The sequence below is a fragment of the Leptinotarsa decemlineata genome, unplaced genomic scaffold (genome assembly GCF_025532065.1).
Source record: "Leptinotarsa decemlineata unplaced genomic scaffold, Ldec_3_MD MMD2_tig00026354_RagTag_RagTag, whole genome shotgun sequence".
In the NCBI taxonomy this organism is placed as follows: Eukaryota; Metazoa; Arthropoda; class Insecta; order Coleoptera; family Chrysomelidae; genus Leptinotarsa; species Leptinotarsa decemlineata.
The window spans coordinates 13,810,235-13,832,301 of record NW_027412702.1 but is presented as its reverse complement, the minus strand read 5'-3'; the positions used below and the strand labels follow the sequence as shown (position 1 = coordinate 13,832,301).

The window sequence follows — 22,067 nt, the reverse complement described above, 5'->3', positions numbered from 1 at the left end:
TTAAAAAGATGAGTTGACACATGTTCCCGTCCTCGTAACCCACATATTAAACGCACACACGAGTTTTGAATTAATTGGCGATAATATATAATTTGGTCAACAAGCAACGATTTGCACAAAAATTTGAAATCGGGTTTAATAACCCTCTACTTCAAAATTTATTGTATATCAAAGATTTCTACCATCTTGGGAATCGATGTCACCTCTTCTCGCGAGTGAAAGATGTTTCACTGAAAATAAATCCAAGAATGGATGAACTGAGTAAACCTAAATATTTTTTTATTTGACAAATTTGTTTTGGAATCAATATTTTTCGAATATTGCTGGAGTTTTTCCCAACACCAAACCGTTATTTCAACAACGTGTTTTGATCATCAAGTGATCGTCTTCAGGAGGAAGTTTAATGTATTTCATCAGTTCGGACTTCCATCGTCTAATAAAATATAAATTGATTTGAAAACCCTGAAAAAATTCAAAAAAGTTAAAAGGTTAACCGAAAATAACAATTTTATTGAACAAAAAACTGAAATTTCGAAAAAATAACATACAAGTAATAACTATACAAATGGAAAATTGAAATAATAATAAAAGCTGAAAAATTAAAATTGAAAAATATTATTAACAAAAAATGAGATTAGTATTCGGGTGATAACCCGAAGACGATTGTGAATACTAACAATCGAAACGTCGTGACATTACTTGGTTTGATATCTTTTAATTTTTCATGTTTAATTTTTTGTCAGTGATATTTTTTAAATTTTATTTTTCAGCTTTTATTATTATGTCAATTTTTCATTTGTTTGGTTGTTGCTTGTATGTTTTTTTTGTAATTTCAGCTTTTTGTTTAATACAATTTTTATTTTCGGTTAACCTTTTTACTTTTTTTAATTGTTTTCAGGGTTTTCAAATCAGTTTATATTATATTAGCCAATGGAAGTCCGAACTGATGAAATACACCACGAAACATTGTCAACCACCTTCAAACTGACGAGGAAGTTTAATCTTCCTCAAAATCTTCAAGAGGAAGTGCATCGCAAGTTAATATTTCTCGATTCACTTGCCAGTAAAAGTTTACAATGTTTTAACCAATTAACATACTTTTTCAGACGGTTTCCCGCAAATAACTCAAAAAGTAAATATTCAATAAAAAAATCAATGTCAGTAGAGTGTAGTTTATGAGAAAATGAAATGTGAGTTTATGTTGTCTGCATATTCTCAATACAAAAGGGGTTTGGTTCCTATTCACCAAACGCAAATTTTAACGTGACGTAGGTAAACAAAAAAATTATGATAAAAAAAATTTTAAAACAAGCTTTTATTTAAGTGCCCTGCAAATTTTTTTTTTCAAATACTGTTATTTATTCTTGGTGTTATCGGCATCGACTACATTGGTCATTAGCCTCGTGTCCTTAGTAGGCCATGTTAATAACTCCCACCTAGGAAGCATCATGACTATTCGCAGTACGTTAGCCATGTAACCTTGTAGAATCATCCCAACTTCAACTAGATAAATTCTCTCATCGAGATTGGGAAAATACTGTTATCGTTACTGTTTCATTATTTGGCTGATTTTATCGATTTAATGTGACACATGAAGGTACTGTGGACAAAGGTAGACAAAGACACTTTAGGTAATCAATTAAGGAGATTTCCGTGACGTCACTTTATGATACCTGTTATCCGATAAACGTCGTTCATAAGTAACAGTAACAACTTACAACTCTTATAAAAAAAATGCATGTGCTTTCCTCGCTATACACCACTACCCTTGTGATATGATACCCCTACCGTGATTAATGGACAGATGAATTCAATAATTATCTAATAAATAATGAGATGATAGGGTGACTGATAAATTATAATGAAAGTACGGTAGACCTCTCTTATGAAAGTTTGATATTGTTTTACTTATCTTCAGTCACCATAAAAAATCATGTAACCAATAATGTATATCGAATATTAAACAAAAATATAAAAGAATATGGTGACCGAACAATTTTGAGAGACCCATTTCAAAATGAAAATTCACATTCAGCCTATTAGTAGGGGAGCCCAAGAGGGCAGTTTGTTTGGGATTTACTCGGGCGCGACAATTTTGATTACTTCGGCTTGCGGAAATCGGCAGATTATATTATTTTCGTATATCTCACATTATTTCCTCTGAAATGAAACGCCCGAGACTGTCAAGATAATGTTCAATTTGCAGCTTTGTGACTCCTCTATGCCCCTACGGCACGCTCAAATAGTCAGAATTTCATAAATATACTTTGTTACCTCGAAATCAAGCCACCATACCTTAATCTGATGTACTCGAATATTTTTGTATAAATCTGACGGGCTGCCCTACTTGTCCGAATCTATATTGTGGGCTCAAGATGCAAAGTATTGCCCTTTGTTCATTTGTCGTGCTCGAGTAAATCCCAAAATCCCGTCTTAGGCTCCCCTACTATAGTTAATGCATCTGCTAATAGTATCCATTTAAATATCAGAATGATGCCATAAATAAACGTGATATATGGATTGCTTCGATTGTTGGCAAGAACGCTAAAAGCTAATTGATTTTAATTGAATCGTATTCGCAGTGCCAAATCAAAATGTTGCTTTAAATCACGGCTATGCTTTCCAGATTATTGAAATGAATAAACCGTTAGATAGATGGACATATTTTGCGGTTATCGTATTACAACATATATTTTCCATTTGGGTGCATGACAGGCTGAAGTAATTTGGTTGATATTTCAAGAAGATTCCTAAACTAAATTTCCGAACTGTAATGTATTGATAAGATAATGAGAAATATTGAAAAATTGATGGTGCCCGACACTTCATCCTCGTGGAATTCAGTTTTTGAGTTTTTCGACATTATTTCTGAAAGAGCCGTCACGGGACGCCTGGCAGATGTGAAACATTAATAATCATATTTTGTGGCCTCTGTGATGATTGTTGGGTACTGGAATATTTATAAAAAATATATAATTGAAATATAGGTACATGAAAAAATTTCGATGTGGCTTAATTTCTAGTGAACTCATGAATCTATTGCAATATATTATTAAGATTTTCAATTATAAATATCAATAATGAATGTTTCGTTATGAAATCCACCATCATTAAAAAATCAATTATTCAATACAGGGTGTAACTAAATGAGTGTAAAACATTTGAGGAGGTGATTCCTCATCGAAAAAAAGATAGGACCTTTCATATAAAGAAATTTCATTGGAGCATCCCTTTTTAAGATACAGCCCCTTAGGGGGTACATAAAATTTGTATAACAATTTTTTTCACAAGCACTAAAAAAGTAACAATATTGAAACTACCAAAAAGACAGCCAGAAATTTATTTGGTTTACCCCATGGTTGTAAGGGGTGTAAAACGCAACCCCTAAAAATTATTTCCAATGTAATTTTTTGTATTATTATTTGTTTACCATTTAAAAATTTAGTTCCGATAGCCTGTTTCATTCTAAACAAAGAATGTTTCTTGAGTTTTTTGCCCAAAATAAACCAGTTCGCAGCAAAAAATTATTTTACGAACAACTACAGAGACACATCGTCATAAATGCGAAAATACGAAACTAATCTATCTAGTAGGTCGCTGTTAGCGATAGTGACAATTAAATTGGTATGACGCTGTCAGTTTGTGAATTTTCGGAATTGAATTAATACTAATTGTGTGTTGTTGTTTTGTTCTTAATTTGTTACTTTAATTTGTTCAATTTGTTATTTAAATGGCATACACAAATGAGGAAATGGCTGATATGCATTACGTTTACGGTCTGTCGCAGGGGAATGGGTTAGAAGTTTCTAGAATATATGCTGAAATGTATCCTCAACGGCAGCATCCTTCACATAGAATATTTGCTCGATTTCATCAACGATTACGAGAATATGGTTCATTCAACAAAAGAACGCAGGATTGTGGTCGCCATCGAGAAGTACGAACACCACAGCCTGAGGAAGCAGTACCTACTTAATTTGATTGAATGACAACCTACTACCAGTACTAGAAAGATTGCTTTCCAGCTAAATGTTGATCATATGACGGTATTTCGAGTACAGGCACTGTTACCGCGAGACTTTCCGAACTTTCCTGTCAACTGGTCTGAGAAATATACATAGTTTTATTCGAAATTTCTGACTTGTGCTCATTTCTAGTTAAACCGGTATAGATTTTCAATTCTTTTTCCAATGGAAATATCGTCAATGAAATATGTCTTCATATAGAGTATCGAATTTTTTAGCACAAAATCAACTGAATGGTGTCATGTCTTAAAATCGTGTTGATTACAAAAAACGTTAATATTCTTACCGTGGAGTCTATATCACACAAATGTTCGTCCATTATATTCTTCGTGAATGATCTGTCGACTATCACCTAGACTGAATTATGACTTATGGCAAACAGGAAACCTCTTTTAAAGACATGTTTCTCTACCTTCAATCATTGATACCAACTTCAAAACATCAGGTACAGCAATAAAATTGAAGATTATATCTGTGCACCAAAGGCAAAGCCATAATTTTCGAAATTTTGCTGGGCAAATGACTTGAGTATTCCTAAGTCGAGGGATTTTACTTGCAATTATTATACATCTACGAAAGCGTTTGAAAACAAAATTTTGAAAATAATAAACTCAGAAAAAATCTGTTAAAACATTTTTTTCCGTTAACCGTTGCTTCAGTTATCAATTTCTTATAGCTTTTTTCTTATTACTGTAATTTTGCTATTTGTTATAAATCGTTTAGGCTTGGACATTTGAATTCTGGCAATTGAATGAAGTTCTCGATTCTCATTGTTATACCTAATATTTCTAATAAATATTATGTCAATAAGGTGATGTATAGTTAATTGACTCATTAGAAATATTGATTTTTATCAACTCATTCCAACTAATAAGTTATTCATTTAAACGTTGAATGCTTCACTCCGTTAAGTACCTGTCACATTGAAACACAGCTGACAGACAAAAATGAACAATTAGTATGAACTCTCATGATTACAAGAATTGATTGCTTCTTGAAAATTAACCGTAAGTATCGAGTAAATAGAGAATTATTCATGTGTATTGACAGCTTCTCGAACAATCTCAAGACTTCTGCTCTACGCTGTATTGTTTGTTGCCCGTGACTTTATTCACGTGGATTTCAGTTCTCGGTCTTTTTAGATTTTCATACTGCAAAATATCTCGTGTATTTGCCTTCATTTGATCAGTGGTAAAATCGTTTCACAAACTAAATATAGTCAAATAGTTTGACAAAATCAATTGAACAGTATTTCACAGATAACTAAATATATATACCTATATATATATGGTTTGAGTAGGTTCTTAAATACTGTTTGGTATAGTTGTTTCGTGGTTCTTGGGTTTTGAATTATCTTGGAAAATGGAAAGTTTTCTTTTATTTATGTATCAAGACGTTTCGCCCCTGATTAAGGGCTTTTTTAATTGTTTATTTAAAAATATTGTTGTAACACATTGGATATTTGACTAGTTTCCTGAAATAGAATACAATTTTTATTTCTATTGCATTTCCTTCAAATTGGTACATTTGTTGAATGTTTATATTTTGTTTCGTACGTACCTTGCTTAAAATTATTGATAACTTTTCAAAATGTGAATAATATTAATGTGCTGTTGTTCTTCTTGTTCCAGAGTGAGTGATTGATAGTGAAAGTTCTGGTCATATTTTCAATGTTTTTGATGTTTTTTTTGAGAGATTGGAATGAGGGTTGTTTTCTTGAAAATGGCAGGTGGAGGGATCTTCTGTGTGTGTCGTTTCGGTGATTGAGGGAGATGAGGACGGAAATGACGTATTTATGTGTTGGGATTTGATTTATTCAAATATCAGTTTGTGTGCGCATGTCCATTTAATTTTCTCTTTATTGTGTATTAGGCTTTGTTTGGGGGAGGTGGGTGTTATTGTATAGAATGTGGATTGTATGGTAAATTTGACTCAAATCCCGTCTTTCATTCATTGTGTTTTGGTTTATTTTAATGTAAATCAGTTTTCGTCATCTAAACCTTAGAAGAAAATGTCGTACAAAATCTAAATTTTCAAAAGATATGTAGAAATTGAAAAAAAAAGTACTTTAAAGACATAACACTTATCAGAAATAACATAAAAATAACACAAAACAAACATGGTCAGGCAGATATCTTAAATATGATTCAAATCACTCCCTTAAACGAAAAAAATGTGTAATAATAGGAATAGCCGATAGAGCAATATATCTCAGCAGCCCAACCCAAAGAAATGAATGTTTGATAAAAGTTAGAATTATCCTACAAAAAAACACTACCCCTCCAATTGATTATTGCCATAATTAATAAAATGGTGCACAAATTCTACAACAAACCACAACACAACCCCTCAAACACAAGTGTCCAATCTCAACTTTCAACTGAAATTACTTCTTTAATCCTTTTCTGCCAGTCTTCTTCGCTAATATTAGATACTTCTTTTTTTAACTATATCTATCACCTTCTTATCAAATTTTGGAAAATTATTTTTACGCCTGATGCTTTGTTTCAATTTTCTCCAAATCAACTCAATGGGATTGAAAACAGAAAAATAGGGGGAAGGCTTTCCTCGAATTTTTATTCGGTACTTTGATGAGCTGTCGCGAATGATAGGAAGCGTCGTCAAGAAATATTACACTATTCGCATCCGAATTTGGGATCAACGTGTTTTCAAACCATTCCTCAAAAATATTAGCTTCCATGTTCTTATGATAGTCAACATTGCAGTACTCAAGTTTTTTCCACATAATTTCAATGAATTTGAAACCCATCCTTCACTTCCTTCGCAATGCACAATGATTAATCGCGATCCTTTGTTTGCAGGCATGTTAGGCGTACACATTATCGAACCATCAGTCCACCCTTTCGTAACGGTGTCCTGAGTGTCATACGAAGTTTCGTCCAAATAGAAAATTTACCGTTGTTCTTGCCTATATTTAGTTATTTGTTCTAAGTATTTGTTACGTAATTCCACTATTCTTCTGCTTTCCATAACTGTTTGACGTTTGTTTATTATTTCAAATCTAAATCCCAGTTTCTTTATCCAATTCTGAAGAGTTTTGTCACAGCATCTCACGTAATGGCCGGAAGTATTCAATTTCTTCCTTATGATTTCAATTGTAGGAATCTCATTGCTTTTGTAACAGACGTATATTGTTTTTTTTATGATTTTATTAGATGAACATCTAAATGTTTTGGTAATACCGCATCAAATCGCGTCTAGCGTTCATAAGGTTTGCTTTCGACTATTTTACGTACAGTTGAGAAAGGAATTTCGGTCAAATCTGATGTTGCTTGTAATAGTTTGTTCGAAACCAAACTTGATATGTAGATTCTTATATACATTGAAACATACTCTCTGTGTTTCAATATTCAAATAATGCATCCGAATCTTATTCACTGGTATCTCTTTTTCGCATTGTTCACCATCGCTATTGGAATAACTACACAGAAAAAAGTCTGCGTTATTACACTCGTTATTACTATTAATACTTGTCCAAGGACGCCACATTTAAAACAAATAACAAAAATTTCAAGTAATTATAACTTCACCAATATCGAATTTTAACACTCAAATCGCGATCAGTTCCTGAACTGAACATTGAGAACACGACTCTTCTAACCATCCTCACATTCTATTGGTTACCGTAACATGACTTCAAATTTAATTTTATGACTCTTCAGCCAATCATAAAACTCGGTTAGTAAAAATTATCCAATACAAACTGCCAATTCTTCAGTCCACGTGGAATAATTCGTAGCGGCATTATTCCTTTGTATTGGTTTTTTTGGCCTTTGAACTCGCCGAAGCTTCAAGAAAAAAATTCATAAAATATATAAACATACAACTCATTGTATCGACATCGTTAGAAATGACAGTAAATGAGAAATGGTTTGGTGAGTGAGCATATGAGTTATAATATTTAAGAATATTCTGACTGAATTTTTGCCCAAATTCCAAGGTACCAAATTAACACAACTTTGGTCACATTCAAAACAATCATTTGTTATACAGCGTGACTCACGGTCGATGGTAGGTTATACGTTTCTGGAAAACGCAAAGCATGATTTTTCTGAAAATTTCACCTCTCACATTTTATTACCTGTTCTATCAATCTAAAATGTTTTCAGCACTGCGGCGTTGCCACTTCAATCAAAAAGTCCTAGCAATTATATTATTTTAAATAGAACACCCCGTATATTAATACATTTTTGGAATCGCTCTAGTATTTTAATACTTTTTTGTTGATAATGTCCTATATCTATCTCCTTCTGTTTTCGAGATAAAAAATAAATTGTGCTAAATATGGTACAAAACATAGCCTTAATTGAAATTAAGTACATCAGTACTCTCAATCCATGTTAGGAATCACACCTCAAAGGTAAGACCTCGTTTATCCTTAGCTCGCACAAGTTTCGACTTCTGAGGGTTGTCGTTCGTAGGGGTGCGACAGCTGGTTAACGGAAAAATAGATTTTAAACAGATTTTTAAACAGAATTCATGAAAAGTTGATATTTTGATGATAGTTTGGACAAACTCGAAACATTCAAATGCCACCAAGAAATCGACTCCATATCATACAGGGCGTGCTAAAATTACTATTATTTCCATTGTGCATAAAAGTAGTCGAAAGTTCATTTTTTCAAATGAAACCCCCTGTATATTACTCGATAAATTGAAAGATGATGGAAAATGCTTCAAGATGATATATCATGTCAAAAACGTCAAGTTTTTTTAATAAAGCCGTTTTTGTGGAAAAATTGTTATTCACGTTTTACCTACAAGTGTTGAAAGTGGCATTTTATTTTGTGAGCGGGGATTATTGCAAAACGAGCGTCAGCAAGTGGAGCAAACTCACGAGCAAAATAAAATTACTTTTAACAAATGTATCATACAAATTTTTTTGTATAACGTTACTGCTGATAAAAAAAATTATAGGGTCAATGGGATTTGAACACACGATTTTTGGATTACAAGGCATATGTTACAACTACATACGCCAACTCACGTTATTTTGAGGAGGATTATTGGTTAGTCATGAAGGACTTTCTACAGTTGGACTGAATACTACTTCGTCATCGTCAGTAACTTCACAGGGAGTTAATATTACCAATAGCACGAACTGCATGTGTGAACTTTTCTAAATGATTTTTTGGTAGGTGTTCTGATTGAAGTGTTTCTATTGAAGGGATTCTCAATAACAGTTGTACAAAAAATAATTTTTAAAGAATTTGATTTCTAGGTAGCCGTGGAAATATCAAGCTTATGACAGTTTGGTGACTTTTATAAGTAATTGATAAATGGTTATTGACGGTGTTTCAAAAAATCACCAAAAATGAATGCAAATATTGATTATTCAAACGAAGTTCTTATGAAATTATTTATTATACACGGACAGTGTGATCAAATCATTGCCAGAATTTGTAGAAAATCCAACCAAATGTATCCTGAATTAACACCAATGAATGAGAGGAAGTTCGTAAGATTAAAAAATAATTTCCTTAACTATGGCTAAATGTTAAAAGCGCCTTCAACATTACCAAGACCTGTTACTTCAAATGAGGACAATACTGTTAACGTTCTGGTATATTTTTATGCATATCCAGAAGCTTTCATTCGCAGTGCAGAAAAAGATTTAGGTGTATCACATGCTTCAGTACAACGAATTTTGAAAAATCACGGAATGCATCCGTATAAATTTACCAAAGTGCAAGTTCTAAAAGCAGAAGACTTCGAACGTAGAATCCATTTTTGTGAATCCCTTTTGATTCATACACAGGAAGATCGGGAATTTTTGTCAAAAATAATTTAGGGCGACGAATCAAAATTTACGAGGGATGGTATTTTCAATAGAAGGAATAAACATTTTTGGGCTGATCATAATCCTCATGTTACAAAAGAAATGGGTTTTCAAGAAAAATTTGACCTGAATGTTTTCTGTATTCTGAAGAACAATAAAATTAGCTTTCTTATTTATGAAGACACACTGAATGCAGAGTGATATATTCAAATATTAAGGACGACTGTAATCGATTTTTTTGAAAATTTCCCTTCAGAGAAATATAGGAATTTGTGGTTTCGACTGGACGGAGCGCCAGCTCATTCCACCCAGGAAGTTTCCAGAAAACTTGACGATCTCTTCGACGATCGTTGGTTTAGGCGTTTAGAGCCGTGGGATTAGCCACCGAGATCACCCGATCTCACGCCACTTTACTTTTTTTATGGGGTGTTTTTAAAGAAAGGGTATACAGTACTGCAGTGCCTACCAAAGAAGAATTGCGACGGCGAATAGTGCGGAGTATTGAAGATCTGGATCCTCAGGAAATTGAAAAAGTAACCACAAGTCGCGTACAAAAAAACTTTTTAAAGTTTTTGGAATGTAATGGACAACATTTTCAACATTTATTGTGAAAATGTGATATTTTCTTTACAATTTTGTTATTTTGAATCATCCTATTCTGTTATTGTCTGTACTTTCACATGTTTTAGCCCACAAAATCTTTTTACCTAGAAATGACTGATTTTTGGCACAGTTGTTCCCTGGAAACTGAGCCATAGTTAAGGAAATTATTTTGTAACCTTACAAACTTCCTCTCGTTCATTGGTGTTAATTCAGGATACATTTGGTTGATATTTGTACACGTTCTGACAATGATTTGATCACTTTATTCATGTGTATAATAAATAATTTCATAAGAACTTCGTTTGAATAATCGATATTTGCATTCATTTTGGAAGATGATTCGAAACACCGTCGATAACTCTTTGTAAATTACTTATAAAAGTAACCGAACTGCTATAAGCTTGATAATTCCACTGCTACCTAAATCCAAATTCTAAAAAAAATAATGTTTCTAGAAGAAGCGACTTTATTGAGAAAACTTGACGATTTAGGTATAGGGACATGATATATCATCTTGAAGCATTTTTCATCATCTTTCCATTTACCGAGTAATATACAGGGAGTTTCATTTGAGAAAATGAACTTTTGACTACTGTGCACAATGGAAATAATAGTAATTTTAGCACGCCCTGTATGATATGGAGTCGATTTCTTGGTATTATTTGAATATTTCGAGTTGTCCAAACTATCATCAAAATATCAACTTTTCATGAATTGAGAGTACTGATTGATGTAATTAATTTCAATTAAGGCTATGTTTTGGATCATATTCAGCACAATTTATTTTTTATCTCGAAAACAGATAGAGATAGGTATAGGACATTATTAACAAAACATTATTAAAATACCAGAGCGATTCCAAAAATGTAATAATATACGGGGGTGTTCCGTTTAAAAAAATAAAGTTGCTAGGACTTTTTGATGGAAGTGGCAACGCCGCAATGCTGAAAATATTTTAGATCGATAGAACAGGTAAGGAAATGTGAGAGGTGAAATTTTCAAAAAAATCATGCTTTGCGTTTTCCAGAAACGTCTAACCTACCATCGACGACCGTGAGTCACGCTGTATGTTAATGAAATTCCTCAAATATAAACGAACTGATAAAGGGAGAGGTTTGAATGATTTTGCACTGAAGATAGGAAGTAATCAACGATTATTCGACAAAAAAATATGCAGCATATGAATTTTATTAATTAACTTGTTTAATACAAAAAAAAGACTGAACTGAAATTTTAATTCACCTTAATTATAGACTATTTCGACGCGACAGAAAATGTTCATTGACATCCAATTTGTTATCAATTATTTCCAGGTCATGATGCAATGTTCCATCCTCAAAACAAAATTCTTCCCATCCAGAATAATCAATATCTATGGAGGACGACTTATCAATATGACATGTACTTTTTTTTATTGGAAAACAAATATTACTGAATTTTGGTTCTGGACTCGTATCGCCTTCTCCATGATAGAAAGATACCTCAAACCGAAAACGAGCATATTCCGCAGGTTCGCCGAAATAATAGCAACTACATCGATACCTATTTGTCCCTGGAATAAACATTGCAGCATATCGAAATAATCTACCAAATGCATGACATATGTGGGTACTCCTGACAACAGACTCCTCACAATCGAACCAATCTAAGACAATAGTTTTTTTATGTGAGGCAATGCTATACCAGTGGTTCTTGAAGCAATGAATAATTGTTTCGTTCATGCGACCACTCCAAGTACAACGAAGAGAATAATGGAATGGACATTTCGTGGGCCTGAAAGAACAAACTGTGTGATGGTCAGTAGAGTTTTCGCCATACTCTTCATAAGTGCAACCAAAGTGTTTGTACCTGCAGTGGCGTTTGTCGCTAACAGATGCATTTGAACAAGGATGCAGATCTACTGTCTGAAAAAAAAAGTTTAATGAAGAGAACCCAACCTAAGAATGAAACAAATACTGCAAATAACATGGAAAGTATTGTTATAAAACATGACCTGCCGCACAGATTATTGGCAAATTTGTTGAACGAAATATTAGACGAAAATTCCACATTTCTTCATAATTGTCTAGATTGCGGAGAAGGTCTTTAATTTACAAAGATATCAATCTTCAGCATATAGAGCACAAAATTCCATTGGATGGTACTCCGAGAAAGTTTGTAGTACATGTTTAAAGGATGTTTTTCAATGGCGTATTAATTTTTTTGGTAGCTATAAATGAAAAAATGAACTTTTCGAAAATAGGTTTTGCATAAATAGTCAAAGAAATTTCATCACCGCACCGCTTATAAAAATGATCCAAAATAAATATTTCAATTGGAAAATTCACAATTCTCTTTCTTTCTAACCCAAATCATTTTCATTCGAAATGACAGTGTAGAAGCCATTTTCTCCAAATTTAATATGGCGGTACTAAAGCAAAAGAGGTAGTGACCCTTACGCTACTATTATAAATATAAAAGACAACATATGATGTATCGCTAAGAAAGAACTCTCATGAGTCCATAGTTTCATTCGAAATTTTTGGCTTTTGTTAATTTCTTCATTTCCGATATTAAATTTCATTGCCCAAAAACAACTGAATGGTGTCATGTTTCAAAAGTTACGAAAAAACTTATATACTTACCATAGGGTCTATAACACACATTATATTTTTCCGACTCTTCGTACTTTTAACGATTTAAATTACAGTAATTACAGTAATTGCATCCATGCATTATTCTGAATAAGGAATACTATTTTAATGAAGTTCGTTACATTCTCTATATTGAAAGATATATAAAACAATGTCCCAAAATTTGGTTACGTATCAGAAAAAGTTATCTACTTACCGTGGAGTCTTTATCACACACCTGTTTCTCCATTATATTCTTCGCGGCCTGAGCTGTTAACTATCACCTAGTTGGGAAGTATGACTTACGGCAAACAGGTAACCTCTTTTAAGACATGTTTCTCTACCATTAATCATAGATACCAACATCATAAGCAATAGAATCAAAGATTGTATCAGTGCACCAAAGACAACGCCACAATTTTCGAAATTTTGTTGGGCAAATGCTTTAAGTATACTTAGGTCGAGGGATTTCACTCCAAATTATTATAAACGAAAGCTCTGATAAATAATTACATAAAAATGAATATATTTATTGTGGAATGCGGAAAGTACATCGCAACTAGAGATTTATCAGAAAATATTCGTTAACATCAATTATTTCGACTTACCATAGACCTCATCAGTGCTGATAGCAGTCCAGTCACCGAATTGAAAAATTTGGCGATATTATATTATTTTGTCAAACAACAACGATTCGCACAAAAATTTGAATTAAGGTTATACCAACCCTCTAGTTCAAAACCGATTCCCTATCAAGGTTTACTTCCACCCTGAGGATGGATGTCACCTCTTCTCGTGAGTGAAAAATATTCACTGGAAATAAATACAGAAATGGATAAACAGAATATTTCTGAACAATTTTTGTTTCGAGAAGTTTTTTCAAAGTCAATATTTTTCGATTGACTCGTGAGTGAAAGTGCACAAATTCTAAGCGAATAGACATACTATTTCAGTCGGTTTTTCGTGAATAACTCAAAAAGTAAGTTCTCAATCAAAACAATTATTTTCAGTAAAATGCAGTTTATGAAAAAATAAAAAAATGCATTTGTGTTATTCTGCTGAATCTAATAACTGAAGCAATAATGAATACATATTATGACTATATTTTGTATGTCATTGATGGTTTTCAAGTTATTTTGAAGGAATAGCAATGTTTTGCCCTCTCCACACCCCAAATAAATTCGGCTATAGCCGTTATGAGAAACAAAACTTCCCATGTTTTCAAACCACTTGTATTCGTAACTATCGTTACTGCAGTTTCATCCTATAAGGACATTGTCGAGCGAATACAAGAAACTGTATTCTATTCCTTTGAAAATGTCATTGCATTAATGAAAAAATTGTATTGGAATATTGATTACATTGATACATCAAAATAAAATAACGTCATATATCAATATAATTTTCACTTGAATTGAAGGGGTTATATTTTTAGGAGTGATTAATTTTTTTGGAAAGAAAGTTTTTGGCTTTCTACTACTCCATCTGATACAAAAAAAGGGATGAGAGAATCTTCCAAAGAAAGGAAGGAAGTAATCAATTTGAAACTCTATACGTGAATGTGTAGATCATGCAAAGAAGTAACTTTCACATACGAACTGAAAGAAAGTCCTCCTGAAACAGCTACTTTCATATAAACATTGAATTATACGAAAGAAGAAATTCTTTCGAAACAAATACTTCTATATTAACACTGAATTTTATAGAAGATACTTTTCGCTACTCAGTTTGTATTTCAAACATTCGTTGTGGAATAAAAATCAGATATCATTCACATGAGTTCTACTTTAAATGAATGGTAACAAATTGCACTTACATAGAACACTGCCATCCTCACTGGTATACACCGATGTTCCGCCTTAAGACACTTGCCCTAAGGCTCTTCAGTACCAAATTGGATAACATTATAGAAAATACACACACTTCATTCATGAATTACGATTTTGAATGTCACGGATCTGCTTATGTCATCGATGACATCGTAATGACATTCATTCACCTATTTGATTTAATCCCAGCCAAGAGGAATCATGAATGAAGTGTGTGTATTTTCTATAATGTTATCCAATTTGGTACTGAAGAGCCTTAGGGTAAGTGTCTTAAGGCGAAACATCGGTGTATACCAGTGAGTGTTCTATGTGGGTACAATTTACTACCATTCATTCAAAGTAGAACTCATGTGAATGATATCTGATTCTTATTCCACAACAAATGTTTGAAATACAAACTGAGTAGAGAAAAGTATCTTCTGTATAATTCAGTGTTCATATAGAAGTATTTGTTTCGAAAGAATTATTTTCTTTCGTGTAATTCAATGTTTATATGAAAGTAGCTGTTTCAGGAGGACTTTCTTTCAGTTTGTATCTGAAAGTTACTTCTTTGCATGATCTACACATTCATGTATACAGTTTCAAATCGATTACTTCCTTCCTTTCTTTGGAAGATTCTCTCATCCCTTTTTTTTGTATTAGATGGAGTAGTAGAAAGCCAAAAACTTTCTTTCCCAAAAAATTTTCACTTGTATAGATGTGACTGTCGAATCGAAAAACTCAAATAATCTTCTTAAGTTGACCAAAGATCATTCATGTGTTGAAATATTAATTAAGGAAAATACTATTCAGTACACCCTTCTTCATTAAATTAAAATTTATGATGTATCAATCAATGATATTTCTCAATAGTATGGATACTGTTTGTGCTCTAAATTTGTATCTTCATCTAATATTGCAAGTCTCATATCGAAACTTGTTCGATATGAGTGAAACTTATTTTATTTTCTTGATGGTGGTTGATAATCTTTCACGGTGATTTTCATCAGGTCACACTTCCATTGTCTGATATGAAATAAAATAATTTGAAATCCCTGAAAAAATCAATAAAATTGTAATGAATAGCTGAAAACAGCAACTATATTGAGCAAAAAAACCCTGAAATGAACTAACAGTAAAATAAAGTACAAAAAACAATTGAAAATTGAAAAATTAAAAACAAATAAATCGTCATCATCAACCGAAGACGATTGTGGATACTAACAATCGAAACGTCGTGAACTAAATTGGCTTGAAATCTTCATTTTTTTCCAAATGTTCAATTTTCAATTGTTTCTTGTACTATAATTCATTGTAATTCAATTTCAGGATTGTTTGCTTAATATTATGGGTTTTTTCATCTATTCATTCTGTTTTAATTGACTCTTTCAGAGATTTCATATCATTTCATATCATATTAGAAAATGGAAATCTGAACTTGAGAACTTGTGTGGCAAAGTATATAAGTGTATGCAATACAGCATTGACAGGCTACCGTTCCCCCCAGCCAGACTCCTGGGGTTAATGGAAGACCCTACGGAGCAGATCCAGAATATCCTTCAGGAATATCCATTAGCCATCAGATAGCGGAAAATCACAGCCCGGAAAGCCCTGAGAACTCAAATGAAACCAACGACACTTCAGACCCAAAACAAATCCACACTCCCATGAACACCGACCACAACCAAGAACAAGGACAACCGAATTCACTATTTATTGTTATTATTTATAATCTATAATTTATAATTCATCTAATATTTAAGATAATACATACTAACCCATACTAACACTGATATGATAATACTGTAAACCCTGAAGAGGCATAAGCCAATAGCAGGGTCCCAACCAATATTAAAAAAACATTGTAAATTACTTACGCTAATAATGAATAAACGTTATCAAGCAAGCAAAAGCATTGACAGGTATACAGATTCATTTTACCTCGTCAACCTGTGGGATAATCCTTTTTTTATACATTATTCAGATATGTAGATACTTAGGTACAAGTAGGTACTGCTTAACGTAGAAACGTTGTGAAGTTGTGTACCCAGTTAGTTATGAATTGAAGATGACGAGTTGTATCGTTCAAATGAAACTGATTGTTATTATTAGATTTATAAATACAAAAATACTTTTGAGGCCACATATATGGCTTTTTACTTTTCCATCTTTATGCAAAGTATGTGGATGACTTCTGAAAAAAAAATTGTATTTAAAGTAAATTATTTATAAAGGTGTGTAGATTATGCACAGAAGTTTCTTTTCGTTACAAACTAGAAGAAACAATCCTTTCAGAACAGCTTCTTTCATAAGAACATTGAATCACACGAAAATCACCTTTTCTCATTCAGTATGTACTCTATTCATTTAAATGAACGCTACACAACGTAATATATGGAACAGAATTGATAAAAATATTCACTTACACGAAAATCTATCATTGTACTGATTTCTCCAAGGCCTTTGACAAAATAAAACATAAAATACTCCTAAAGAAAATGGATTGTTTGGGTTTCAATGATATTGTTTAGAAAAATAACATTTTAAAATCATGTTGATACAATGGATTTTGTTCTCTAAACTATATTGCAACCACTGGAGATCTTTGCGATACATTATATTGTAATAAATTAACATTTTTCAGATGACTTAAAATTATATATTTCTCTTTCTGATTTAGATGATTGTATTATACTACATTATACTTCAGGAACAAATTAACTCTTTACATGATTGGTGTTTGAAAAAGTACCTTTTCTTGAATATTTCTAAATTCTTGAACATTTCTTTCTTCTTGATAATATTAGAGGAAGAGGATCTTAATACATGCATATACTACGCAGATTCGATTTCGTAACTTTAGAAAAACGCAGAAATGAAGCATCCATAATATTTACACATGAGCTATTGAATGATGAAGTTGACTCCCCTGTACTATTGTCACAAAAAGATTTTCATGCGCCGAGATTGTAGTCTAGATCAAATCTGACTTTTAAGTGCAAAAGAGCTCAAATTAATATTATGTCTAAAGCACCAACTGATGTGATGTATTCAAATGCTAACAAATTGTCAAATATGTGGGATATTTTCAACTGCAGTAAAAGTGAATTAAGAAATAGATCTTGAGCACATCTATAAGCAATTTGGGAAGCAAATCCATGTCATCTTTTATTTGTCGTAACAGTGTAACTATATACTTCGGATTATATTGTATTTGCTATCCTTCAAAAATTGTCTTGTAAATTGTTTCTGTTGGACAATAAACGCTATACTATTATTTCATTAGTTCAGACTTCCATTGTCTAGTATGATATAAATTGATTTGGAATCCCTGAAAGAATCTGTAAAAAATTAAAAATTGAAAGGTTAGCTGAAGAGATAACAATTATATTGAGCAAAAAAAACTAAAATTACAATGAAATAAAATACAAGTAACAACCATAAAATAAAAAAAATGAAATAATAACACGAAATGAAAATTAAAAAAATCATTAACAACAAATTAAAATTACAAATTGAAAGATTCCAATTCAAAACCAGGCTACCAAACGTAGACTACGATTCCAAGAAATGCATTTACCGGATACCCTGCGAGTGCGGAGAATAATACATCGGTGAAACTAAGAGGCCATTGAAAGTTCGCATTGCCGAGCACAAGAAACACACACAGCGAGGAGAAACCAGCAAATCCGGAATAGCAGATCATGTTTGGACTCATCAACATAACATCAAGTGGGCTGAAGCTGAAATCATCCACAAGGAGGAACACTGGTTCAGAAGAAATTTCAAAGAAGCCGCGTATATGTTATCCAACAACGCATTTATCCAAGCTAGCGTAGAGATACGCGATATATGGAAACCTCTAATCAAGCGGAACACGACCAACTACCGCCAAACGGTCAGCTTCCGCTAAAACCGATGAAGCGTATAGAGGGAAGAGGGGATAGGTCACTCAAGTGACCTGTAAATAGTCAGATCTCTGAGGAATAAGTCCAGCCATTTGTCCTTCTTCGACAAAAATCAGCTAAAATGGTAAGGGAGCTGGGCTCCAACCTGGATGTAATCAAGACGACGTGCACGAATTAGTCCAGTTTTCGCCCGAAGACGATTGTGTATACTAACAAATGAACGTGTGAATTAACTTGGTTTGGAATCTTTCAATTTGCAATTTTCATTTCTTGTTAATAATTTTTTTAATTTTCATTTCGTGTTAATATTTCATTTTTTTGATTTTTGTTTGTCACTTGTATGTTATTTCATTGTAATTCTAGTTTTTTTGCTTAATATAATTGTTATTTTTTCACGTTACCTCTTTATTTTTCAATGTTCTACAGATTCTTTCAGGGATTTCAAATCAAATTATATCATACTAGACAATGGAAGTCCGAACTAATGAAAGGCACCGTGAAACATTGTCAACCACCTTCAAACATATATTATTATTAGGAATACTCCTTGAAGTGCTTCATCAAAAATTATTGGTGGGATATTTTTAAGAAAATCAAGTTTTTTCAAACTAATCTCTGATAGCAAATATTTCATTCAATTGCAAAACACTATTAAGTCACCTAAAGGAACAATTCGTTCAGGCCAGTCTCAACTCCCTACACTGTAGGTTAATGGACTGACACCCATCAGAAAACAACTAGTACCCTGGATAATACCACGAAGGTCGTTGCATTATATCCGACTGGTGTCAGTGCAGAATTCTTCATTGAAGTTATTCCTGCATATGCTGTTGGTGATACAACTGTATGCTGTTGGCGATACAACTGCCGCAGTAGATTTTTAATAATTGGAACACACTGGCTGACCCATTTTGGGCTGATACTCGTCAGTGGAAGGTGGTGTCTATCATCAACATTAAGTCGATGATTTCCGATAATTGAAAATCGAATTCCTTCAGAGTATCATTCCTCGAACTAGGCTGAAGCGGACAACAAACAACAGGTTTGTCATCGCCCCATCTGCCTGTGAACGAGGTTACCAACCTTTAAATTTGATTTATGACCAGTCTTCAAGAATACCCACTGACTATATGTGAAAACAAAACACTATTGTTTCAAAATGATAACTGAATTATTTGGCAAAGATAATATTTCAGAGCTGTTCAAGTTTATGGAGTATATATACAGGCTGATTCACGGTGGATGGCACATTAGACGTTTCTGGTGAACCAGACAACGGATCACTTTGAAAATTTAATGGAGGGCATATTCGGACATTCTCTAGCCAACTAAAATATTTTCGACAATGCGGTGTTGCCGCTTCTATTAGAAAGCAGTAGCAACTTTGATTTTTCAAATGGAACACTCTGTATATAATATTATTTTTGGAATCTCCAACAATTGCCCGACAACTTTTCTTGATATTTCCCTATACCTATCTGTTACCGTTGTCGAAATAAAAATTAATTTCAATTTTTTTCTTCGAAAATCATGACTTCTAAAAATGCCGATATCTTTTAGTTAAGAAGTACTATGATATCGAAATTTGGTTTGGAGTTAGGTGATACTTGGACACTTCCCACACGTCAGCCTAATCTCCGTTACTTCAATACAGGGTGGTAAAAAAATACAGTTTTTTTGTTTGCTTGAAAAAGTTGCTGAAATTTGATTATTTTAAATAGAACACCCTGTATATTATTGAAAATTCGGAAAGCTGCTGAAATTTGCTTTCTTTCTATGTATATCATACCTATACCTAACTAGTCAAGTTTCGGACTTATCAACATTTATTTGTGAAAATGTCCCTTCAGAATGGTATTTCCATTCGGTATTTGGTAAGCAGGCCATGATTACTATTTGACAGTAGCGTTGTGACATTCTCCTAATAATATCGACATTTTCGTCACTTCAGAAGTTGCAAATACCTTCAAAACGATGGAACAAAACTATTCAAACGAAGTTCTTATGAATTTGTTTATTATTTTTGGACAGTGTGACAAAATTATCAGCAGAACATGTAGAAAGTTCAATGAAATGTATCCGAATCTACCGCCAATGAACCTCAAGAAATTTATACGAATTCAGAACAATTTCAATATGTTTGGATAAACTTTAAAAAACCACCAAGAAACTTGAAATTGGAAATATTGATATGAATAATTATAAAAAAGTAAAACAATCATGTGGAATATTTCAAAATATGTTCGAATCGCTGGCCGTTCACTTCCAAGCACTTTAAAATGCGGGTGTTGACTGCTTTCGTGGTGGCAGATCTGATTTCATTGGGATCCAAATCTTCAAATGTTTGGGCAATCCTTTCTAACAATTCATCTCTCGAACGCACGGGTATTTTGTAAACTTTTTCTTTAAACATTCCCCACAAATAAAAATCTAATGGATTAAGATCGGGTGATCTCGCTGGCCAATTCCATGGTCCCAAGCGCCTCATCCACCGATCGTCAAATAGTCTATCCAGTTCTGCGCTCACTTCTCTTGTGCAATGTGCAGGAGCTCCGTCTAGTTGGTACCAACAGTTTCGATAATCTTCGAGTGGCAGATTATCCACGAAACTGTCTACAGTATTCTCCAAAATATTCAGGTAGCTTCTGGATGTTAATGACTCTTCGTATATCACGTACCTCAATTTTTTGTCCATCAACATGCAGAAGACATTAAAACTAAATTTTTCTTGAAATCCGGCTTCTTTTGTGACGTGAGGATTTTCACTGGACCAATAATGACGATTTTTTCTATTGAAAATCCCTTCTCTCGAAAATTTCGATTCATCAGTCCAAATAATTTTATTTAAAAAAAGTGGATTTTCTTGAATGCGTGTCAACAACATTTCACAAAATTCTACTCCCTGTTGAGGATCTTGAGGCTTCATTGCTTGAATTTTGGTGAATTTATAATCATGCATTTTATGTCTTCGCAAGATTCTTTGAACCGATGAATATTTTATACCCAAATCTTCTTCAGCACTTCTTATCGATGACTCGGGAAATGCGTGAAAATATGCTAAGACATTAATCTGGTTGTCTTCGAAAGTTACGGGTCGAGGCAAGTTTCTTGGTGCTTTTAAAGTTGATCCAAATGCATTGAAATTGTTCTGAATTCGTATAAATTTCTTGATGTTCATTGGCGGTAGATTCGGATACATTTCATTGAACTTTCTACATGTTCTGCTGATAATTTTGTCACACTGTCCAAAAATAATAAACAAATTCATAAGAACTTCGTTTGAATAGTTTTGTTCCATCGTTTTGAAGGTA

General features: G+C 32.9%; 1 protein-coding gene across 4 annotated transcripts in view; it reads right to left on the bottom strand.

Annotated features, from left to right (window-relative positions):
• The window catches only part of LOC111502848 (uncharacterized), a 243,822-nt gene that overhangs the window by 4,639 nt on the left and 217,116 nt on the right, over positions 1 to 22,067 (bottom strand). The window contains exon 2 of one of the 4 annotated variants that reach the window (XR_012467881.1): positions 15,508 to 17,042. The exons of the other annotated variants lie outside the window; for them this stretch is intronic. The gene's annotated coding sequence lies outside the window, so the exon portion shown is untranslated. Of the gene's footprint in view, positions 1 to 15,507; positions 17,043 to 22,067 lie in introns of those variants that run through there. 4 annotated transcript variants of the gene reach the window in all.